We start from the raw sequence: 24,312 nt of genomic DNA on the forward strand, positions 1-24,312 counted from the left end.
CCGAAGTCAGAATATTCCAGACAGAAGAAATAGCAAGCGCCGAGAAGCTGGCGTCAGAAAAACAGAGGGGAGATTTGTGTGGCTGCAGCCGAGGGAGACCAGGAAGATCCGCGTGGTGGGAAGGACCTGATGATACAGAGGTCTGTAGGCCATGGGAATGGGCTTGGAATTTTATTCAAAGAGCTACGGGAAGTGACTAGGAGGTTTAAAGTTGGTGAAGGAGGTGTCCAAATTAAAATTTGTGTTATATTTGTGTTTTATAGAAATTACTCTGGTTGCTATGTTGATTGGACAGCAGAAGAGCAGGAGCAGGGAGATCAGTTATTACAATGGTTTAGGTGAGAGGTGGTGGCGGGGACTAGGCCTTTTTGAAGTGAACAAGCCATTTGTTTGACTTCCATGGTTCTTCTCCCTCCACTGGACTGTAAGATACTTGATGACAGAGATTGTTGTCTGTTTCATCACTACCGTAACCCCAGTGTCTACAACAGACCCTGGCACATAGAAGACACTTGTTTAATGCTGCTGGCTAACTATACCAAGAAAGAAGAATGATACAGAGCAAATTTAGAGAAAAAGTCAAAGGTTCTGTTTAGTACATGTTAAATTTGAGATATCCATTAGATATTTAAATGGAGATATCATGCAGGCAAGTTAAAAGTTTTGAGTTCAGTAGCAGATGTACGTTTGTTGGAGGGGCATTAACATATAACCACCTAGAGTGGACATGCAGTTGGAGAAAAGTCAATGAGCTGGAACCGAGCTGGGAATTCCAACATGTAGAAGTTAAACACAAGAGGAGGAGCCAGCAAAGGAAACCGAAACGGAACTTCCAGGAGGTGGGGGCATTTGGGAAAAAATGATGCCATAGTAGCCAAGATGAAATAGATACCAAGGAGAAGGAAGTAGTCAATTGTTTCGAATGCCCTTCCCTCCATCCATCCATGGGGTTTGAGTCTTCAAATGTAGAAGGCACAGCCTTATCTAGCGAGAAGACATTTGGATTAGGAGTTAAGAGACAGAATTGTACATCCACAGTTACTGTTTAGCTTTCTGAACTTGGTCAAATCAATGCTTTCTGGGACTCAGTTTCCTTACCTATGCAACGGAGAGGTGAGACTAGATAACCACTAAGATCCAGCTTTAAAATTCTTGACTGAAGACCTAACCTGTAGAAATACCTCGTTAGAGGCCAGGTGCGGTAGCTCACGCCTATAATCCCAGCACTTTAGGACGCCGAGGCAGGTGGGTCATGAGGTCAAGAGAGTGAGACCATCCTGGCCAACATGATGAAATCTCGTCTCTACTAAAAATACAAAAAAAAATAGCAGGGCACGGTGGCAGGCACCTGTGGTACCAGCTACTCGGGAGGCTGAGGCAGGAGAACCGCGTGACCCGGGGAGGTGGAGGCTGTAGTGAGCCGAGACTGCCCCACTGCACTCCAGCCTGGTGACAGAGCAAGACTCCATCTAAAAAAAAAAAACTCTTTAGGAATATACCAATGTAAGTGCGATATCATTTTTGATTTTTACAAACTAGCTTCAAGCAGAAAAGCCAAAAGCTTCAGGGGATACCATATGCTCACTCCCCAGGCAAAGCCTATCTGTGTGGGATTAATGACAGCATTGAGTGTGTGGCTGCGTGCCTTGTGGCAGAATATGTTACTAATGGTCACTGGAAGAAAAGGAGTCAGCTTTCTATTTTCTTGTGTCTTTAAGGATGCTTAATCCTCCCTTATTTAAAATAAAACACATACTAGATTCTGCATCTGAACCAACATTCACATTCCATTTCTTTCTGCCAAATTAACTTTCTTGGACAACAGGATCGTGTTCATGGAGAGTGCCTCTCCCACCCACTTTTTCTGGGAACCTTGCTTTCCTTCCATGGTTTGGTCCCTACATACCTCCCTCATTTCATCCTGTGCCACTTCCCCCCACTCACAGAGGTCCAATCACACTAGCCATCTTCAAATCTGTCAGTTTTGCTCCTGCTTTAGGGCCTTAGGATTTGCCATTTCTTCAGCCTGAAATGTACTATCCCCAGATTTTTTCACGTGTGGCTTCCTATTATATAGGGAGTCTTATTATATAGGGAGTTTCATGTGTGGCTTCTTATTATATAGAATATATATATTCTATCTATTCTCTGTGAGGGCTTTCTCTCCAAAGTACTATTCTGCAGTCCAACCCTACCACTGTCACTCTCAGCTCACACACAGGCACACACATGATCACTATGCAAAATGACCGTTTTCCTTATTTATTGCTTATCATCTACTTCTCCTACCTTGCCACACCTCCCCCACAAGGAGAAGCTAAGCTTCATGAAATCATAACCTTGCCTGTCTCATTCACTGCTGTATTCTGGTATAGTGTCTCCAACATACTTAGTGATGAATAAATATCTGTTTAACAAATTAATAAACTCTCTCCTCTACTGAAACTATTGTCGGCAGTCACCAAGGACCTATTCAAAACAGACTCTTTGGCCAGGCACTGTGGCTCACGCCTGTAATCCCAGCATTTTGGGAGGCCGAGGTGGGCAGATCACCTGAGGTTGGGAGTTCAAGACCAGCCTGACCAATACGGTGAAACCTCGTCTCTACTAAAAATACAAAATTATCTGGGCATGGCGGCACATGCCTGTAATCCCAGCTACTCAGAAGGCTGAGGCAGGAGAATAGCTTGAACTCGGGAGAAGGAGGTTGCAGTGAGCTAAGATTGCGCCACTGCGCTCCAGCCTGGGCAAAAAAAGCAAAACTCTGTCTCAAAAACAAACAAAAAAAAAAAAAAAGAAAAAGAAAAAAAAAAGCACAGATTCTTTATTTTCCTTGCTTTCCACTTCTTACTTGCCCTCGACTCCATTGATCACCTCTTAAAGAAAAAGAACTATTTCCAGAACCTTCGCTTCTGTGACTGCATGACACTGCTCTCATGGTTGTTTCCCTACTTTCTTTGCTGACTTCTCTTCTTCCTCCTCCCCTAACAGGAGGCACCTTAAAGGCTCATCTCTTGACCCATTTTTTAAAATACATATTGTGCATCTCTTGTGAGTCTTTACATGAATCCAGCCTGCCCAGCACATGTCTATCAGGGGTGTGTGTAAAACTCCAGCTGCAGGAAGCACACACCGGCTCCTGTCTTCTATCCGAACACTGTCCTTTTCAGTGTTTTCAGCATTACCCTTTCCCGCCCACTGTGGCTATTCTCATCTTCCCTGGCTTCCTAATCCTCTCGGATCCTCGCTTTGGGTGTGAAAGAGCAAGGACTGGAGGTATTAATAATTACACATTCACATCTCTCTGATCTTCTCTGTTCTTTCTTCAGTGATTTGGAAACTGCTCTCCAGCTAGACGTGCATCGCAGCGGCAGGTCAGAGGGAGTCCTGTCACCTCCCAGCGCCACCAATCCCTCCCTGGCCATCCCAGCACTGCTGCCTGGGGAGGAGGATCACGTAAGTCTAATTCCCCTCCGCAGAAAGCTTGTCTATACCTTGTCCTCGAACTAGCACTTCCATGTCAATGAGTTTCCTTTTTTTTTTTTTTTTTTCATAGACAGATTCTCGCTCTGTCGCCCAGGCAGGAGTGCAGTGGTGCAATCTCGGCTCACTGCAACCTCTGCCTCCTGGGTTCAAGGGATTCTCCTACCTCAGCCTCCCAAGTAGTTGGGATTACAGGCCTGTGCCACCGTGCCCAGTTAATTTTTGTATTTTTAGTAGTGACGGGGGTTTGCCATGTTGGCCAGGCTGGTCTCAAACTCCTGACCTCAAGTGTTCCTCTGGCCTTGGCCTCCTAAAATGCTGGGATTACAGGCATGAGCCACTACTCCTGGCCCCGTGTCAATGACTTTCAAGTCTGTCTGCAGCTGCATCTAGAACGTTCTCCAGGTCTCTTATCTTCGGGTTGTAAAATTATATATATATATATACACCCCTGCTGACTAGATGATCAACAATTTTGTCAAAGTTGAAGTCATCTCATAAAAAACTCACTTCAGAAAAAAATTTATGGTTTACCTCACCTTAATCTGACCACTTTCCTTTGAATTTCTTACCACCCAAGTAATTTGAATCTTCTATGATTTAATCAGAAATCATTGGACATTCGCATGGTGTGGGACTCTGTACGGATTCTATGCTACATTAAAATAAAAAAAGAAATTGTAAGTCTTTACTTTGCATAATTCCTACTACCAAAAACACTGTACTTTATAAAAAATTTAAATAACAATAGTAATAGATGGCTTGTTTTAACAAGTCAGACAAAGATATAAAACTCAACCCCTTCCAGGCCTCTCAGCAGATCTTCTCGACCAATACTGACAGTTTGAGAGATATTCTTAGAATCTTTCATTATGGTAACTCATATATGGGTTGGGTTTTATTGCTTTGCTTTTAAAATATGAGATTATTATACTCTGGTTTCTCTTCTGATTGTATACATCTCTTGCCCTTTAAAATGTGAGATTAAATTATATACACTATTCTGCAGATAAAAAAAAAATTATTTTAACTCAATACATTGGGGACATCCCTCAGCATCAGTACCTGCAGAATAACTGAACTGTTTTCCAGTAGCTCCGTAGCACTTCTTTGCATGGCCGTACCATAATTGATTCAATCCTTCCTCTATTGATGGACATTAAGGTTGCTTTCCATTGCTTCCAATTGGAAAATGTTAAGAGTTTTGCTCTTGCTGCCTAGGCTGGAGTACAATGGCGCAATCTCGGCTCACCACAACCTCCACCTCCCAGGTTCAAGTGATTCTCCTGCCTCAGCCTCCCAAGTAGCTGGGATTACAGGCACACACCACCACAGCCGGTTAATTTTCTATTTTTAGTAGAGACAGGGTATCTCCAGGTTGGTCAGGCTGGACTCAAACTCCCAACATCAGGTGATCCACCTGCCTCAGCCTCCCAAAGTGCTGGGATTACAGGGGTGAAACACTTTCAATATATGTTGTTATATTCTGATGCTAGTATTTCCGTAGGAGAGCTTATCAAAGTAGGCTTGCTGGATAAAAGGGAACGTGAACCAAAAACTTAAATCGACATTTCTAGATTACTTTCAAAAAAGCAGTAGCAATTAAAATTATCCTGAATATTCTGTCATGGTTTCTCAAAAACCCTTTAAAATGAAAAAAGTAAATGTTTATGTTTCAAATAATTAAATTGAAAACAATCCTGAAAATGTATTATAAAGACTCTAACTAGACAAGAGCAATGAAGTTCACTTTTTAGGATTAAAAACATAAAATGTATTAACATCATAACCTAATGCAGGTATCCTCCCAGAATATCAGGGCACTGCCGATTTTTTACTGTTAATGCACCAAAAATGTATTCACCACAATTCTTTAGTCACTAAAAACTTATTTTTGTTAATTTTACTATAACATTTATAGTAAAACTTTTTGACTTCATTTGAGGCAACATTCTTTGAAGATTATTTTCACCCTTACCCTTGTTTTAACTTAATTAGAGTGTGTTTATTTGAGTTTCAACTCATGCATTTTACCTAAGTTTATTCTTAGTTTCTCTAGACTTTGAACCAAACACTTTTGGGAATGAGAATTCCTTGGGCATTAAAATATCAAGGATGTTTTTTAAGTGATAAAGTTTCTTTTTTAAAACACATTTTCAATCCAATCTATTGCCTTATTTTTAAAATATGTTAATGGCTTTTTCAAGTGAATATATGATTCAAAAATTGAAAAGGACTCAGTATCTGAAATGTGATCCTTTCACAAAACTGACATTCATCTAAAATGGACTATGAAATAACTGGTGAAATATTATGGTAAAACTAAAATTAACTAAAGCTAAAAGTAAACCAAATGAAACTAACATTTCAACCTCAACAAAATCCTGCAAAACTGTTGAAAGCATTCTAGGTTTATTGCAACAATTTGCAATAAACTTAACTGATATTTTCTTTAAAGTTTAAATTTTGTATTTTAACCAAGAGCAGCTCAAACTAATAAAGAAAATGAAGCCCAAAATCATTCCAAATAGCAAAGGGACAGTGGAGAAATTCAGAAATGACTATTCATAATGGTCAGTATGATTAGTACCTTAACTTTGATAGTATCTCAACTATCAATGCAAAAGTAAATTTGTGAAGGAAGATACCAAAAATTAAATTTCAAAAAATCTGAGAAAAAATTAGTAATTGGTAAACTAATAAATAACTAGGGACACTGTATCACTTATTAAATTTTTGCTACAAATTACTATAAATAGCAAGCTAAAGTAGATATGCTTCTTGAGAAATTGACAAAAAATTCTCTAAAGATACTAAAAGACTGGCAAAACAGAAAATGCCACAGAAATGATTCTAAAGAAATATTATATAAATGATAATCATAGAAACTAGATATGATTTAAATATCATATAAATTATATTCCCATGTGAAAGGTTGCCATTTTGATAACTGGTGATCCAACGTATGTTTCTGCATCTTAAGAATATGTATAAGAAAATGGTCAAACTATATCCTTTAATTTTCATCAACTTAGGCATTTCTTTAATGCTGCTACAATAACAAAATGAAAACTAATAAACTCAGAGTTACAGAATCCTCAAAAGCTGTCAAATATGAATTATGTCTTCATGCACTTAATAAGTCCCACTATATGCTGGGCACTCTTCTAGAAGAAAGAGCTATGAAGCAGAGTTCCTGCTCAAGGAGAGTCACCTGCTAGCCAGGAGACAGACACAAACCGCAGCAATGTGACATGAAGGCAGGTGCAATGAGGAAGACTAAGGTGGGTCAGGAGTCAGGGATTCCTGGAGTGGTAGGGTAATAACCGCTACTTTATCGACGTGTTTGGGTAACATTAAACAGAGTATTGAATGGCTGCAAATTGTACACATCAAAGCAATTGTGTCCATTCAGTAAATTAATATTCAAAAAATTCAGCAAAAACCAGAAAACAGGAAAAACCAAACCTAAATGTCATTCTCACTGAAGAGCAGACCCAAGAATCGGCTACTGCTTTCTGTTTTTATTTCCAATTATTTCCCGAAGGGAGAGGCCATTATACTCCATGTACTGCCCACAAAAGCCACCAACCACTCACGTGTGGTTTGCAGACCATACGCTAAGTGAGAAAGGAAAAGTCACTCTGGTTTATTTGACAAAAAGATAGCAGGAATGCTCTCCTTGCGATAAGGAGGACACTAACAGCATGGGACTCAGTGGGTTCATGAAGATGCCAAACACAAATCTGAATTACAGCAAATTTGCCCATACGAGGTCAGAGAGCAGAGCATGTGGCCCCACACAAACTACATTTTAACCCAAGAATCCTGAAATTCCACTCCTGGCTTTAAACCAGGGTGTCAGCTGGGAAAGCCTCCCATCTGCCTCTGTAAGCTGAAGGAAAAGGGCTTTTTGTGTGTCGCTTGTGTTTTTATCCTATCCTGGCACCGAAATGAACCACTTTTTGAGCAGACACCAGTGTCCACTACAGAGAGAAATAACAGAATGATCACTGCTTCTTAGCTACTGGTATGGAGTGGCTTTCTCAGGGATAGACTCTTCGATAGTTACAATTATTTAGTCAAAAATATTTATTCTCATTTTTTTTTTAAAGTGGCAATAGTCATTTTGGGGGCTACACAACCACAGCAATACATAGGTCGGGGCATAACCAATCACTTGCTACGCAGTCTTGAAACTCTGGGAACTGTCTGGCTCCAAGCTCTAAGCAAACTCTTAAAGGAAACCAAAAATAACCTCTGGAGTTTTGCAAAAGTCTCCTCCTATGGAGAAGGTTAACTGCAACTTGTGAACATTGTGAATTATTTTATTTATTTATTTGTTTATTTAGAGACAGGGTCTTGCTTGTCACCCAGGCTGGAATGCAGTGGTGCAATCACGGTTCACTGCAGCCTTGGCCTCCCAGACTCAAGCAATCCACCCACCTCAGCCTCCCAAGTAGCTGGGACTACAGGCACACACCACTGTATCCAGCTAATTGTTTAATTTTTTGTAGAGACAGGGTCTCACTATGTTGCTCAGGCTGGTCTCAAACTCCTGGCTTCAAGCAATCCTCCCATCTTGGCCTCCCACAGTGCTGCAATTAATAGGCATGAGCCACTGTACCCAGGCTGACTATGTAAATTACTGATAGACAGTCACACATGCATTTCAAAAAATTAAGTGGCTTTAACAGAAGTTGGGAAGCCCAACCAAGTCACTCTTTGCTCTTTTCCTTCAACAGGAAAAGTATGTTTCCCCCAAAACCTTTCCACCTGGGAAAAGGAACAATTTGTATTAAGAAACAAAAATCAAATCAACAATATAATTTCTTACATTGAAATCTGTAACCTGAGATCCCACCAACTTCCCCTACTTTATATTACTTTAAGTTCATGCTTATTTCCCAAGTTAATTTTACTTCACCAAAGCGGTCTTTTGTTGTTGTTGGGATTCATCCAGCTTAAGGAAAAACTTTGAATTACTGTGTGCACTGAAGGAGAAGGAATGCAATAAAGAGGCCATGTTACTTCTAAACCCTTTTCATTGAAGAAATAGAAATTTTTGTAAGTCCTGGGAGGATACCAGAATGAAGAATGGGAAGGAAGTTTGATTTATGATGGACAATCTTTTCTTCATTCATGTTGCCTGGCTTCCTAATTGTAATACATTCATCTTGCAGTCACATCATATACACACTAGTACATCTTTTTTTTTTTTTTTCTTTTTTTTAAGACAGAGTCTCACTCTTCTTGCCCAGACTGGACTGCAGTGGCACAATCTTGACTCACTGCAACCTCCATCTCCCAGGTTCAAGCGATTCTCCTTCCTTAGCCTCCTGAGTAGCTGGGACTACAGATGCCTGCCACCTCGCCAGGCTAATTTTTGTACTTTTGGTAGAGGAGTGGTTTTGTCATGTTGGCCAGGCTGGTCTCGAACTCCTGACCTCAGGTGATCCGCCTGACTCGGCCTCTCAAAGTGCTGGGGTTACAGGCGTGAGCCACTGCACCTGGCCAAGTACATCTTATGTAGGTGCAGTAATGTAAGAATATTTTTTTCCCTGTTCCTATGTTTCAACTGGTAAAGGGAATTCAACAAGGAAACTTAACCTAGGAGACCCCATGTGTTAATTAATTTTGGTAAAAATAACCCCACAGAAAAAAAGGTGGAAAGTAATTGATGGAATAAAGCAGGTAGAGAAATGATACTCCTTTATAAATAGAAGGAGCAAGTGAAAACTAAACAAAATGACTCTTAGAAGACAGTAGATCTATTTTAAGTCGTCAGGGCTAGGAAAGGACAGGTATTTTAAAATTTAATTGGGTCATTTCAAATAACAGTTAGATTATCTACTTGGAAATTTGGGCAGAGTAGAGGGAAAAGAATAGGTTTGACTCTTTTTTATTTTTTAATTAAAAAAAAATATTTTTTTGAGACAGGGTCTCACTCTGTCCCCCAGGCTGGCATGCAGTGGCACAACCATAGCTCACTGCATCCTCAACCTCCTAAGCTCAAGCGATCCTCCCACCTGACCCCCCTGAGTTGTTTGGGACTACAGGTGTGCACCACCATGCTCAGTTAATTTTTTGTAAAGATGGGGTTTCACCATGTTGCCCAGGCTGGTCTTGAACTCCTGAGCTCAAGCAATCCACCTGCTCTGGCCTCCCAAAGTGCTGGGATTAGAGGCATGAGCCATCATTCCTGGCCTCCAGTTCAATTCCTTTTTTATTTTTATTTTTTGAGATGGAGTCTCACTCCTCGCTCAGGCTGGAGTGCAAAGGCATGATCTCGGCTCACTGCAACCTCCACTTCCTGGGTTCAAGCAATTCTCCAGCCTCAGCCTCCCAAGTAGCTGGGATTACAGGTGCATGTCACCATGCCCACTAATTTTTGTGCTTTTAGTAGAGATGGGGTTTCACCATATTGGTCAGGCTGGTCTCAAACTCCTGACCTCAGGTGATCCTCCCACCTCAGCCTCCCAAAGTGCTGGGATTATAAGCGTGAGCCACTGTGCCCGACCCAATTCTTTAAACTGGAACAAAATAATGATTTGAAGAAAGTTAAAAATGGAGGAAACAGGGGAGCTTCAGCACCTCTGAGTAGCGAAGAGGTTGTAGATTTTAGAGACAGAAAAAGCTGAGTTCAAATTCTGTTACCAGCTATGGATTACTTTTTGTTGCTGAGCTTCTATTTCCTCATCTATGTAATGGGAACACTAATATCTACTACACTGATGAGTTATGAGAAACAAAAATAATTTACATAAAGTTATGGGCACACTGTAATCATTCAGTGAATTATAAAACACCATACTTCAAGTCCCAAAGAAGAAAAAAAAATTTTCCCTGTTACTTGCTAACCTGAACTGAATAGGACTAGACAGAAAATCAAGTTTATTTGGTCAGGGGAAGGACTTGTTCACTAACCATCTGTGTGAAACACTGGAGGGGAAACAAGAGTCTTAGAATTTGGGAGTGTAAATGAAAACATCCAGTTAGAATGCATCTCTTTGCAATGACCAAGAGGAGCAATATTCTCAGAGGACAATTTTGTACTTTGTCTTTTTTTTTTTTTTTTTTTTTTTGAGATAGGGTCTCACTCTGTCTCCCAGCCTGGAGTGCAGTTGCACGACCACAGTTCACTGCAGCCTTGACCTTCCAGGCTCAAGCGATCCTCTCACCTCAGCCTCCAGAGTAGCTGGGACTACAGGTATGCACTACCATGCCCAGCTAATTTTTGTGGGTTTTTTTGTAGAAATGGGGTCTCACTATGTTGCCCTGGCTGGTCACAAACTTCTCAGCTCGAGCAATCTGCCTGCCTCAGCCTCCCAAAGTGTTGGGATTACAGGTGTGAGCTACCCTGCCCAGCCTATTTTGTCATTTTTAAAATCATTTTCTCACTCTGCCCTTATGTCTTCTCTTCAGGCATGCAAGGAATGTTATCTCTTTACATTTGACCTAGAACTCCTCAAATTTTCTTTGGTGTGAAACTGGGTTGTATATCATCCCATTTCAGGTAAATTCTCTTGGGCCTTACCTCTCCCAGAAAAACCACAAGGATTGCTCACCCGGCCTTCATGACGGCGATGCAGGACCATTTCTAACACATCCTTCTCCAGCCTTTAGCTTGGACCAACACCAAGTACCACCACTTCTATAACTTCCATTACTCCCATCCTCCTATGACTACCATCCCTAAACCTAATTTCACTCTTCTCTATTTCCTTCCAAAAAATTCCAGCATTTTCTGGTATGAGATTTGGAAGGGATAGGAATAAGAAAGAACACTGATACCACTTCTAAGCATCCCTTCCTTATAACTACAAAAGACAATCTCACATGCACAGAGTAATCAACTCATCAGTAAATATTTAATATTTCAGTAAAGACAGTAAGCACAAATGAAATTTTTAAAATTTTTGTAGATTTTAGGGTGTACAAGTGCAGTTTTGTGACATGGATATTGAGTAGTGGTGAAGTCTGAGCTTTTAGTGTAGCCATCACCCGAATAGTAGACATTGTGCCCAGTGGGTAATTTTTCATTTCTTACCACCCTCCCACCTTCCCACCTTTTGGACTCCTCGATGTTATTATTGCACTCTCTGTGTCCACGTGTACACACTGTTTAGCTCCCACTTATAAGTGAGACCATGTGGTATCTGACTTTCCATTTTTGAGTTATTTCACTTAGGATAATGACCTCCAGTTCCATCCACATTGCTGCAAAAGCTGAGTAGTATACCATGGTATACATATACACCACATTTTCTTTGTTTGTTTTTGTTTTGTTTTGTTTTATTTTAGAGACGAATCTCACTCTGTTGCCCAGGCTGGAGTGCAGTGGCACAATCTCGGCTCACTGCAACCTCCGCCTCCCAGGTTCAAGCGATTCTCCTGCCTCAGCCTCCTAAGTAGCTAGGATTATAGGTGCCCGCCACTACTCCTAGCTAGTATTTCTAGTTTTAGTAGAGATGGGGTTTCACCATGTTGGCCAGGCTGATCTCAAACTCCTAACCTCAAATGATCCTCCCACCTTGGTCTCCCAAAGTGCTGGGATTAAAAGGCATGAGCCACTGCATCCAGCCAGCAGTTTTTTTGTTTTTTGTTTTTTTTGTATGTTTGAAGATATATGAAGCTTTCTCTTGAGTTTCTTTCTCATTACCAAAACACACACACACACATACACACACACACACACACACACACACACACACACACACACACAGGGCCTGGACCTTTCTTCCACTCAGTGGAGATTCTCGACACTCCTAAACTGTTCCTCTTGGGTTGGGTTCCCACATCTGCCGCTGCACCACTGCCACCAAGGTAGCTTCCTCCTGGGCCCTTCTTTCTCCCCTGCCCCATAGCCCCTGAGGTTGTATATTGCTGAGAGATGATGTTGTTTGAAGGAGAGAAGTGGGGGCAGGCAGAGAAGGGAAGAAATGCAATGACCCAAAGCATGTGGGACTGCTAGGGACAAAGGGTAAGAAAGACCATTCCAGGATTCCACAATGAAGTAGGAGAGGGGTGCCAACCTCAGTTTTAGTAGGGAGGTTTTTCAGACTGCCCTGTTCTCAACAGTGGGGAAAAAGTCTTCTGAGAAAGAATATAATAAGCACAGGAATGGTAGGAAGGCAGAAAATCGAAGTAAGCAGGAGCACTGGCCAGCCATGCTCTGTAAAATGCTATCCCAGGCGCAGAGCTCTGAGCTCAGCACATAGATGTCACTCCATACAGTTTGCTGGCTGACTGAAGAAATGAATTTCAGGGGCAAGGACTCCTTTGCTCCTTCCCAAATATATTCATTTATTCAATTCAATAAATATTTCTTAGTTCCGATCTATGCAAGACATTCTTGGGGATACAGCATTAAATAAAACAGACAAAAATCCCTACCCTCGTGAAAGTCACATTTCAATGCTGGTGAAACAGAATACATATATAAACAAGTAGATATGTTATATGTCAATGGTTGATGGGTCAGTGCAGAAAACTCAAACAGAATAAGGTGGATAGAGAATATTAGGGGAAAGGGGAGTATTATTTTAAATAAGATGGTCAGGGAAGATACCACCATTTACATGACATTTCAGCAGAGAATTGAAATAAGTTCAGGGAGCTAACTATGCAGGAATCTAGGGAAACTGTTTTCTAGTCAGAGAGGGGACAGCAGGTACAAAGTCCCTGAGGCAAAAGCATGCTTGTTGTGTTCTAGGAAAAGCAAGAAAGACAGCATGTCTGTATCAGTGGGACGTGGAGGGATAATAAATAGTAGGTGAGGTCAGAGGGGACCAAATCATGTACTTCCATCCAGGGATTCCCAGCCTTGGCTGCACATTAGAATTATTCTAAGAAACTGGGTCCCAGTCTAGAGTGATTCAATCAGAATCTCTGGAGGTAGACTTGGGAATCTGATGTTTGCAAGTTTCCTAGGCGAGTCAAGGCTGAGGAAGACCGCTGCAGGCCATTGTAAGAGCTGGGTGTGGACCTCATCCAACCTTTCCCTCAGCTCTTCTAGAGACAGCCAGCATTCTCTTATGGCAGAAATACAGCCTTTCACCCTCATAGAAAGATACAGGACAATGCATTCCATAAATTAATTCACTGGCATGGATGATTTTCTCAGGCTAATTGTTTCCAGTTTGATAGGAGACAATTAAAGGCTGGAAGGCACTGAATGCCTGATGAAGTGGACTTTCAAACTGGGGCACTACTGAAATGACGGGATGGCCAGAGACATAGGAGATCAGTCGGAGCAAACTCAATAACAAAGAGGTTCAATGAGGAATTGCACGGAGCTGGAGCTGAAGTTCAGCCCAGTTGTTTACTAGTTGTGTGAACGTGGATGATTGGACGATCATTTCTCACCTCTGAGCCTCAGGTTCCCCACCCATAAAGTGGGATATAGTATGATCTACTTCATTGGGTTATTAGAAGGATGAATTGAGATGATTTATTTCATGTGCCTAGAACAATGCCCATATTAGTACATTTGGTGGAACAGAAATGGCATAACATCAAATTTAATACATGTCAGATGTTATTATGATTATCATTCAATTTCATAGTTTTGTCAGGGCCCAATTTATCCTCACTTGTGCCTCAACAAATTGAACTGTTAACAAAGGAATCTCTGTTCCTGGGTAATGGCTGAGCACCACTGAGCATTTCCATTCCAGTTAGCTTCTTGGGTTTGCTAGCTGTATCGCTAGTTATCTTAAATAAATGAAGTTTTAACATTTCTCCAGTGATTTTTTAAATTTCACCTTTGAAGATACTATTTTATGTGATTAAATAAAGAACTTGAGAAGAACAGATTTCATTAAATATAAAATCAACATAGATTCAAATTTTCTGGATGGGCAAAACTTATGTTCACAGGAAATGCTTTAAAATATGCAGAAGATAATTAAATGGGCAATGGACAAAGTGAAAAGCTTAGACTTTTTTTTTTTTTTTGAAGTATCTGAATGCTCCTTAGTCATTTAAAGGAGAATTGAAAAATAGCAGTGAGTCCCACATAATCCAACCTGTGAGATTAAGGTTCTTTGTGGGGAAAGACAAAGATCTGTAAATTTACAGTTTCCTTCCAAAGCCAATTTTGAATTTTGAAATATATCACAGGTCTTCTTCAAGACAAACAATCTACAGTACATCTTTCTTATGGGATGCACTTATGAAAAATGGTGATTGTCAACATCTAGCCACTTTAGCTCTCAGAATGCTTCATCTGAAGAGAAAGTTTTAGAATCTCATATTTATTCCTGTGGAAGGACAGCATTGTGGCTTGGACTTTATAAGGTCTTTATTCAACTAAATAGGTAAAGAAACCTTCATAACAGGAATCTGAAACATTGTTCCTGGTGCTCATAAATACTCCACTGTATTGTCTGAAATGACTTATCTCAGTCCTGACTGTGGGCTCAGATTTACTGTACAGTTCATCAACTTCTCAGCATGATGGATAATGAATGTTTCATTTACATCGCTAATTGCCAAGCCATGGTTCCTGCAACCTTTAACCCGTATGCTTTATCCCATTATCACCATATGTCAATATAATTGCATTTAACATTCCAAATGATAAACTTTCTTCTATACAGAGAAATATTTTTCACAAAGAAATCGTGTGAGAGCTGCTGGTAAAATACAAGTCTATTACAGGAAATGACAGGGACTAAGCTAGAAAAATAGGAAGATTCTCGTAACTAGTAAAATTCATCTTCAGACAAGGACCCTTGATTTCATAGGTAGGAAAAATAATGGTATTTTCTGAAGGATTTGTCTTTGTTAGCTTTTAATTGAACAAATGCATAAAAAGAGATTCCTAAAGTAGTGCAACTAAACTTTCAGGCCTATGTAAGATCCAAGAAATACATATTTTAAAAAACTGGTTAGCGATAGCTACATGACCCAATTATATTTTCTATATTTATTTATCAGTAAACTAATAACGAAGCAGCTGTGCACTCCCTCAACATCAGAGTTGAACAGATTTCCAGAGAGAAGTGAAAAATACCAAGAATTAAAATCCTAAACTGGAAGACAAGTTGAGACACCATTAGTCTGGCTACCTGTATCCAAGATTCATTTAAAACCAAGCAGCAAGAGGGGTTTTTTCTTTTTCTTTCTTTCTTTTTTTTTTTTTTTTTCAGATGTGGGGAGGCGTTTGCCACAAAGACAGCTACTGAGAACCAAAGAGGAGCCAGATCCTCCATGGTATCGGGAGATGCCCAGGACCACACAGGCTACGCTGCAAGCTAGGGTGTGTCTGCAACCCTCACACCGTGTGTTTCCCATCTCAGAAAGTGGTCTATGACATCCACCAAGTTTTTATGCTACGTACCTGAGAATAATCCAGGACATTTTTTCCTCCCTAATCCCCAGAGCCAGTCTATCAACACATCCTATTGGTTATAACTTGAATAAATTATATATATTAAATATATATACAAATATATCTTGATTTTTTCTACTACATTTTGACTGCCCCCATCCTACTTCAAACCGTGGTCACCTCTCCCATGGTCTGTGAAGGCAGCCTCTAACCCATCTCTTTATTCCTATTGTCACCTGCTTTCCATTAATTCTTTGCCACATCCCTATCCTTTTTATAATCCTCCAGTGGCTTCCCTTGAATATAAAATAAAGTCTGAAGTGTTCACTCTGGCCTGGGAAGGCTTGCAGGATCTGATTCCACCACCTCTCCGGCCATGCCACCCCCTCCCCTACACTCACTATGACACATGCAGTTTCTAATGAATTTTCTTTCAGTTTCCTGAATGTGCCGATCTATTTCCCACTTCAGAGTCTTTGCACTGCTGTTCCCTTTGCCTTGAATGCTCTTACCCCTAGTCCTTTCCTGGCCTATACTGTATACACTTGATTTATAAACTTAAAAATCACTTTCTTTGGAGGCCTTACACACCTCCTTATCTAATGTAAAGTAGGTTATATACATTTTCTCAAAACAGCATCCAATAATTTTCTTCATAGTACTTAAATTAGTTTGAAATCTACATTTATATGTATGATTACTTGTTTAATGTCTCGCTTCCTGACTAAACTGAAAGCTCCAAGAGGATAAGAACTGTGTGTATTTTAGTTCCTTATATCCCTCGTACCTAGCACATAGCATATAGTGTTGGTGAATGAGTTAATGGTGAATGTCTTGGTATTTCACCTTTCATTCTACTGGACTATAATTTCCTATAACCGAAGTGTACAGCAAAATGAATGGAGATGTTAGAGTCAGAACACAGGTAGGCAAGATAATCAGAGACATAGAAAGCATTGGGAAAGCCTGGCTGGGCGTGGTGGCTCACACCTGTAATCCCAGCACTTTGGGAGGCTGAGGCGGGAGGATCACGATGTCAGGAGATCGAGACCATCCTGGCCAACATGGTGAAACCCCGTCTCTACTAAAAATACAAAAACTTAGCCGGGTGTGGTGGTCGGCACCTATAGTCCCAGCTACTCAGGAGGCTGAGGCAGGAGAACGGCGTGAGCCCGGGAGGTGGAGCTTGCAGCGCCAGTGCATTTCAGCCTGGGCGAGATTCGGTCTCAAAAAAAAAAAAAAAAAAAGAAAGAAAGAAAGAAAGCATTAGGAAAGCCTAAATGGACTATAGGCCACTTGGAAGAAAAGTGACACAACTTCCAGAAAGGGAAAGAATGCATGAAAGAATGTGCTTTCTGGGGAGGAAGAGTCAGCAGTTTTGATAATTCCTGAGAGGCAAGTCAGTGGAGTAGTTAAGACCATGAACTCTAGGGCCAGATTCTGCTTCTTCATATTTTTGCAAACTTGGGAAAGTTCTTATTCTCTCTGTGCCACACTTTGTTTATCTGAAACATGAAGACAACTACAGCATCTCCTTTACAGAGTTTTTCCAAAAATTAAATGAGTTGATTTTTGTAAAATCCTTCAAAGGGTACCAGCCGTGTGTTAAGTTCTATATAAATACTTTTTTAATACAAATAAAATTTTGGAGTTATAAGCAGTAAAGCTTTGGAGGTATTTTCTTGGATACTACTGCTTTATACCCTAAGGAATTACAACACATACACTTAGTGTCTCAACCAACACCAAGACCAATAAGTGAAGAGCTAGTCCACTGCGAGTCTCCTCAGTGACACAGGGCTGGATCGTCATCGACAGCACTATTTCTGAGTAGTCAGTGCAGCAAAAACTACAGACATATCAATGGCAGGGATGAGTTACATGGTAGAACGAAGAATAGACCAGAAGCCAGAAGTGCTGGCCTTTAACCATATACGTGCTAGTCCCTAGCTGTGTACCCTCTGCAAATGTTCTGGGTCTTAGATTGGTGTCTATGAACTAGACGATCTTTAGGATCTCTTCTAGCCCCTCCCATGTTACCTGTCATTTTCCTTACGTTTCTTTTAAAGTGCCAGAAACAGTCCACATAGGTATTGTGGTGATTAAACAGAGAGGCACTGAACCGCAAAGTAGACACTTCATTAACATTAGTTGTATCTGACTACACCTTTCTTGTTTTTTCTTTTTTCTTTTTTTTTTTGGAATCAGAGTTTCACTCTGTCGCCCAGGCTGGAGTGCAATGGCACGATCATGCCTCACTGCAACCTCCCATGTTCAAGCAATTCTCCTGCCTCAGCCTCCTAAGTAGCTGGGACTACAGGCACACGCCACCACACCACGTTAATTTTTGTATTTTTAGTAGAGATAGGGTTTCACCATGTTGGCCAGGCTGGTCTCAAACTCCTGACCTCAGGTGACCCGCCCTCCTTGACCTCCCAAAGTGCTGGGATTACAGGTGTGAGCCACTGTGCCCCAAGAAGTCATATGACCTGAGGGATGTGTAGAGGGGAGCTCAAGAGAATGGCATGTGCCAGGCACTGCACTAGTGACTTTATGCGATTGCTTCATTTGTTCCTGCCAATAGCCCAGTGAAATAAGTATTAACATTTAGTGCCCAGTGAAGAAACAGAGAGGGTGTTTGTGATGCTCGGAAACCTATCATATTGTGTATAGCTCTCAACTCAAGTTCAGGGTATGCTGACACCTTGTCATTTGTCACCTCAAATGGTCTATGTATTTCCAGGTGAGAAAAGAGGCTGCTAACTTTACCATCTGAGGCCACACATCTGCTGAAATGGAGATAATTAACATCACTAGAAACAGCAAGACGACAATGCAATGTCTCAGTAGTGACATGTTTTTGCACATTTCCAGCCCCTTTAAATATCCACACGCACAGGAAGCACAAAAGAAAGCACAGAGGTAAGTGCTTTACAAAGCACCCAATTTTCTACTCAGAAATTTTTGATGACCTTACGTTCCCCTACTCATTTCTATCTTTCCTACTCACTGGCCTCCCAGAATCCACTACCCATTTTCTATCTCTTGCCTCGTATTGTCTGAGTGGCTCACTTGGATTTATCCTCACGGAGTCTGGATTTTCTACCCCGGCTCATCTCCGTCCCTCCATATTTGTCCTCCACTTTCACAGATCTCTGGGAGAAATGCCCGGCCGCCATCTTGGGTCATCTATAAGCCTTGCCCTGTGCCTGGTCCCCCTTGTGAGGGAAGGACATTAGAAAATGAATTCATGCGCTCCTTAAAGGATGGGCAGGAAAACAGATCCTGTTGTGGATATTTATTTGAGCGGGATTAAGGATTTGAAATGAAGTCACTAAGTGAGCATTACCAATGAGAGAGGAAAACTGATGAGAAAATCTTGAGGGCTTCACAAGACATGCAACAAACCAAATGGAATACTGTGATGACATGAGGCAGCCAAGCTGGGGAGGAGATAACCACGGAGCAGAGGGTCAGGATTCTGGCCCTGCTGCCTAAGCTGTGCGTTCATAACCAAATCACTTCACATTTCTAACCCTCAAAATAAAGCTGTTGTAATATCTGGTATCTAAGGTTCCTTCTGGGTCCACCATTCTCCATATATCCAGCCACACTCATTTTTAATATTAGTTCCCAGGTCTGTACTGTGACCTTTCTGCACTGCAGAATAACGTTTCCCATTTTGTTCAAAGACCCTTCATGTTGCTGCCCAGTATTTAGCTGACTGTTTTTCCTAAGGAGTGTTCTGGCCCAGGGGATGGGTGAACAGGCTGGGAAGAGTCTCGAGACCTTTCCAGGGTTATACTTACTAACACATAGCATGATGATTACGGAGTGAATTAGCTAATCAACATCATCCTCAATGTCTTTCCCATATTGAAATTCATTTCCCACTTTTGTGCCCATTCTCCAGACCTCAAAATGTCATTCCATTAATATCACAAGATTAAACTTTTTTTTTTTTAACCTGGAAGAATTCGATGTTACATGCGGCTGTGGGACTTTAATTACATATTCTGTTTTCCAGTGCAAAGATGACTGAGTCCTTTATCCCTCCCCTTTGATTTTTTTTCCAGTATAAAGTTCAAATACTTAGCCTTGTACTGAGGCTCTATATGGCCACAGCCTCTCTCCATCCCTCCAGCCTTATCTGTCATCACCATCATCCCCTCCCACGCACTTAAACAAAATCTAACTTGTAATTCCTTGAACATGTCAGGCATACATTATTCCTTCTGCCTGAGAAACTCTTCCTTGTCTCTTAAATCTAGAATGATGTAAAGTTTTGAAGAAGTTGACTATCTTACTTCATGCAAAGAAGGGACACATATAAGATTCATCATCACACCAGACAGCAAATACTAAAAGTGTAATTTGACTATAAGAGTTTAGATACACATATGAAATGCAAGATCCACAGAGGGAATGTTTATGGGGCACGTTTGTAAGCATGGGGTGTGAAGCAAAGGCAGGGAACCTCAGAGTATCCTATACAATACACTTTATTTCTCTATCTCTCACAATATCCAACAAACTTTTCATGGAATCCATGCAGTGCAGATCCCCAAAGGTAACCCTTATCCATTTCATGGTGAGTGCTCTTCAGAATTTTGGCAAATCGTACTGGTCACTTATCTCAACTTTGAGATGTGTTTGTCCTTGTAGTTAATTGGAAGAAATAGGGCACTCTTGTGAGCCACTTTAGGGTTCACTCCTGGCAATAAAGCATTTACAAACGGCTACTCAAGACCAGTTGTTAAGAGCTGTGTGTTTGTGTGTGTGTGTGTGTGTGTGCATGCAGTGTGTGCCTCTCTCTCTTTGACCCATTATTTCAGACTTAAAAACAAGCATGTTTTCAAATGGCGCTATGAGCTGCCAATGATGTATCACCACCATATCTCATTATTCTCCAGTAAATGTGATAATAATGTGATCTGTTAACATAAAAAAAGTTTGACTTCACAAAAGCAGCTGGAAATGGACAACCACAATATGCATAAATCTAACTCCTACCATCAGCTACACACTGCTTGACATATATTGTTAGAAGCACCTCGCATTTGTGGGTTCTCTTAAGCAAAATACTTGCATTAGGTCTCAGCTGGGGCTGTGCATCAGGCGGTTTGGGAAATATTCAATTCTCAGCAGAAGCCAGAATTTGAATTTCCTCATCTTTTAGGAATCATTTACCAGTTTGGAGAGGATTCAGGCAGCTCAGGTGTTTCCACTAATGTCTCTGAACTTCTGTGACTCTTTGCTCATGGATAGTCCAATAAATAATGTTATCTTTTAACTGATGCTCATGGGAGAGAATAAAATAACTCTATGTGATATCAACATTAGGGATTCAAAGAAACAGTAGATTTAAGCTCACATTGGTCAAAAGGAACAGGATACAAAGAACTTTGAGCTGTCATCGTCCCCATCTCTGTGAGCCACAACCAACAGCAGGACCTAACACAAGGACCTCAGCATATGTGAGATCCTTAAATCAAGGAAACCAGTGTCATGAGTTGAATTATTCTATGACAGATACTAGCTTCTGGCCATCTCTGGCTCTCCTCTTGACACATATTAGCTTCTAGCCTTTGCTTCCACGACTTTTATCTTTTACCAATCCTCTCTCCACTGTGTTGCTTTCGACTTCCCCACAAGAATTTCAACGGCTCTCAAGTCTTTTCTTCCATCCGCACCACTAACCTGAATGCCTAGACCCTTATTTTTATTAATTTCCAATAGATGCTGCCTATGGGCTATATTGCCTTTGATGAACATTAGATATTTAAAGCTCAAAAGGTTCAAAATCAAACTCATTATCTTCTCTTTCTTTCACCTCCTTGTTCCTCTCCCTATATTGCTGATTGCACTTAACAGCATGGTCCCCAATGTAGCCATGCAAATGAGAAACCCAGTGGCTCCTTGTGGTACATGCATGCAAGATTACTGAAGCCAGAAGGATGACTGATTACGCCTCATGGGTGGAGGGGACCACTCCTGGGCCTTCGTGATTGTCAGGAGCAAGACCTGAGATGCTCCCTGCCTTCAGGGTCCTCTGCACCTCCCCTTTCTAACAAAGACCCACAGAATTTGCTACACTTGAGAATTCCAATTAGGAACTCACACTTTTTATCTGCCCTATCAATTTTTTAAACTTGCTGAAAATTAAGCTTTTTCAAAATCTGTCATTCTAAATTACTTTTTCTTACAGTGTCTTGGCATACTATATCAACTTTGATTCTTTGTTACAACTTTTCTTACTCTTTTATCACCAAAGTGGCTTTTATTCTCTTTATTATTACTACTTTCTTTTACTACTATATTACATTGTTATTATTTTTTTCTCTGTAGTGTCAATTTATTTCATTTAGTTTCAATTTATTTTTATTGCTGACTTTTAAAAAAAGTGATGGGGTGGGGAAAAAGGAGAGGGAGAGCATTAGGACAAATACCTAATGCATGTGGGACTTAAAACCTAGATGACGGGTTTACAGGTGCTGCAAACCACCATGGTACATGTATACCTATGGAACAAACCTACACATTCTGCACATGTATCCCAGAACGTAAAGTAAAATTTTTTAAAGAGTGATCATTTGCCATGTTTGTTAGCCTTTTTCTACATACAGTATTTCACTTTCTCACTTACTAATTTATTTTTTCTTAAGGTAGAAAATTGCACACATTGCACATGCTCATCTCTTTGTCTCCATAGCCAAAGGCACCCCTTTGCTCTAGTCCTGCAGCAGCTTCAACCTGGCCTGTCAATGGCAATGGCCTCCATGATGCTCTCATGGTCACTAGACAGTCCCCTCCAATCCCGCCTCCCACTGCCCACAGGAGAAAGCCCCGTCTAGTCGCACAGTGTCGAAGGCCTTAGAGCCCAGCTCCTCCTGACTTCCTCTCCTGTGACCGCAGCTTCTGGCCCTGTCTGTGCTGCCACAGCTTCCCACATCTCCACAGTCACCAAGCATTCCTTCCCACACATGGCCTCAGAACATCCCCTTGTCTAGGATGCCTTTTCCCCTTTCTTCTACCTAGCTTCTCCATCCTTCAAGATTCTGCTCAAGAGTCCCTGACTTCTGAAGCCATCACCAGCAACTAAAGTTCTTTGTGTCCTCACCTGGTTTTCTAATATTTGTCAAGAGACTATGAGAGCCTTACAACTCACAGGACCCATTTCTTCGAAAAATTTGTGTCTCCAAAAGGCATGGCATTTCCTAGGTAATAATTTCCCTAGTTTCACTGAAAACATGAGAGTCAAAACACCATCAAGCAACCATCAGATGTTAACTCATCAAACAGATATATTCTAGTCAAAAGAAACATCTCTTACCATGGCTAGAGTTACCACAAGTAAATCATTGTGAATTCAATTGACAGTTATTATATACACTGGACATTAAACTCACAAACCACTCCTTTCCTCTTTGTAAACTTCTTAAGGTGCAGTGTAGCACGCTGGTCCCAGGCTCGCATGTGGAGCCAGAGTTCCTGGATTGAAAGGTGTCTCTATTCACTAGCCATGCGCCCTTGGGGAAAAGCTCAATCCTGCTCATCTGTGAAATGGGGGTGTTGACAACAATGATTGTGACAGTGTGTGGCATGTATTGAAAAAATGCACAAAGAGTACTTAAAGCAGTGCTTGACACAACTTAAACATTTGAAATTTGTTCATTATTATCACTATTCCAATTTGACAATGAAGACAACCTGAGTGGGGCCACATCTGGTGATTAGCGATCACAAATCCTATAAGAAGAAGAGAAAGAGACTCATATTTGCAAGTAGAGAGAAACTAATTAATTCTTGACACATGGTTGGCACTCAAAACAGGTCTGGTTCATGGAATTAAATGAGTCAGGCCCCAATCTGTGTCTCTGTTTTATTAATGTGAATCTCAGGAAAGGGTGTGTATATAAGCTTCAAGATGGAGTTAAGGTAGCTTTATCCTGGCTGTACCTTGTTAGGAAGAGCAAGTATCACACGAACTCTCAAGGATCCTTCTCTCCTAGGGAAGACTCAAGGGAGGGCCTAGTAGGAGCTTAAGGTATTTCCTCATAATTTTCTTCAGCCTCTACCTCCATATTTTCAGATGGACAATAATTATTTTTACATTTTTGTGAAAACTACTTTGCATGCACAGCTTCAAGACAAGCCCCTTCAAGTATTTATATTGCCATCTTGAACCAATATAAAAATCAAGAAACTTCACCTTCCAGATAATTCCTCCTGCCTTGGTAGTATTTTACCTGTTACGATGGGCTTCATATCCACCGACCTTTCAAACATCATGACTTGATGTAACCATAGCAATCACTATTATTCCCATTTTACAAAAGAAGAAATGGGGCTTGAAGAGGTTTTGACTTGCTGAAGTTTATGGCACTAGTAGACCGTGGAGCCAGGACTCGACTCCCAGACTTTAAATCTCTCATCCAGTGGTCTTCTCACTGCATCTGGGAATCATACCTTCTTTCTAAATAAAAGCTGTT

At 40.9% G+C, this 24,312-nt stretch overlaps 1 protein-coding gene and 1 long non-coding RNA gene across 7 annotated transcripts in view; one reads left to right on the plus strand and one right to left on the minus strand.

The window, feature by feature from the left end:
* PRUNE2 (prune homolog 2) overlaps positions 1 to 24,312 on the minus strand; it is a 293,604-nt gene that overhangs the window by 146,542 nt on the left and 122,750 nt on the right. The window lies entirely within an intron of this gene.
* On the plus strand, positions 21 to 22,409 carry LOC112607621. Its single transcript, XR_003115890.1, has 4 exons — positions 21 to 140; positions 17,530 to 17,696; positions 18,564 to 18,742; positions 18,972 to 22,409. It is a non-coding gene; the product is annotated as an uncharacterized LOC112607621 (long non-coding RNA).

Source organism: Theropithecus gelada, chromosome 15 (assembly GCF_003255815.1).
Source record: "Theropithecus gelada isolate Dixy chromosome 15, Tgel_1.0, whole genome shotgun sequence".
In the NCBI taxonomy this organism is placed as follows: Eukaryota; Metazoa; Chordata; class Mammalia; order Primates; family Cercopithecidae; genus Theropithecus; species Theropithecus gelada.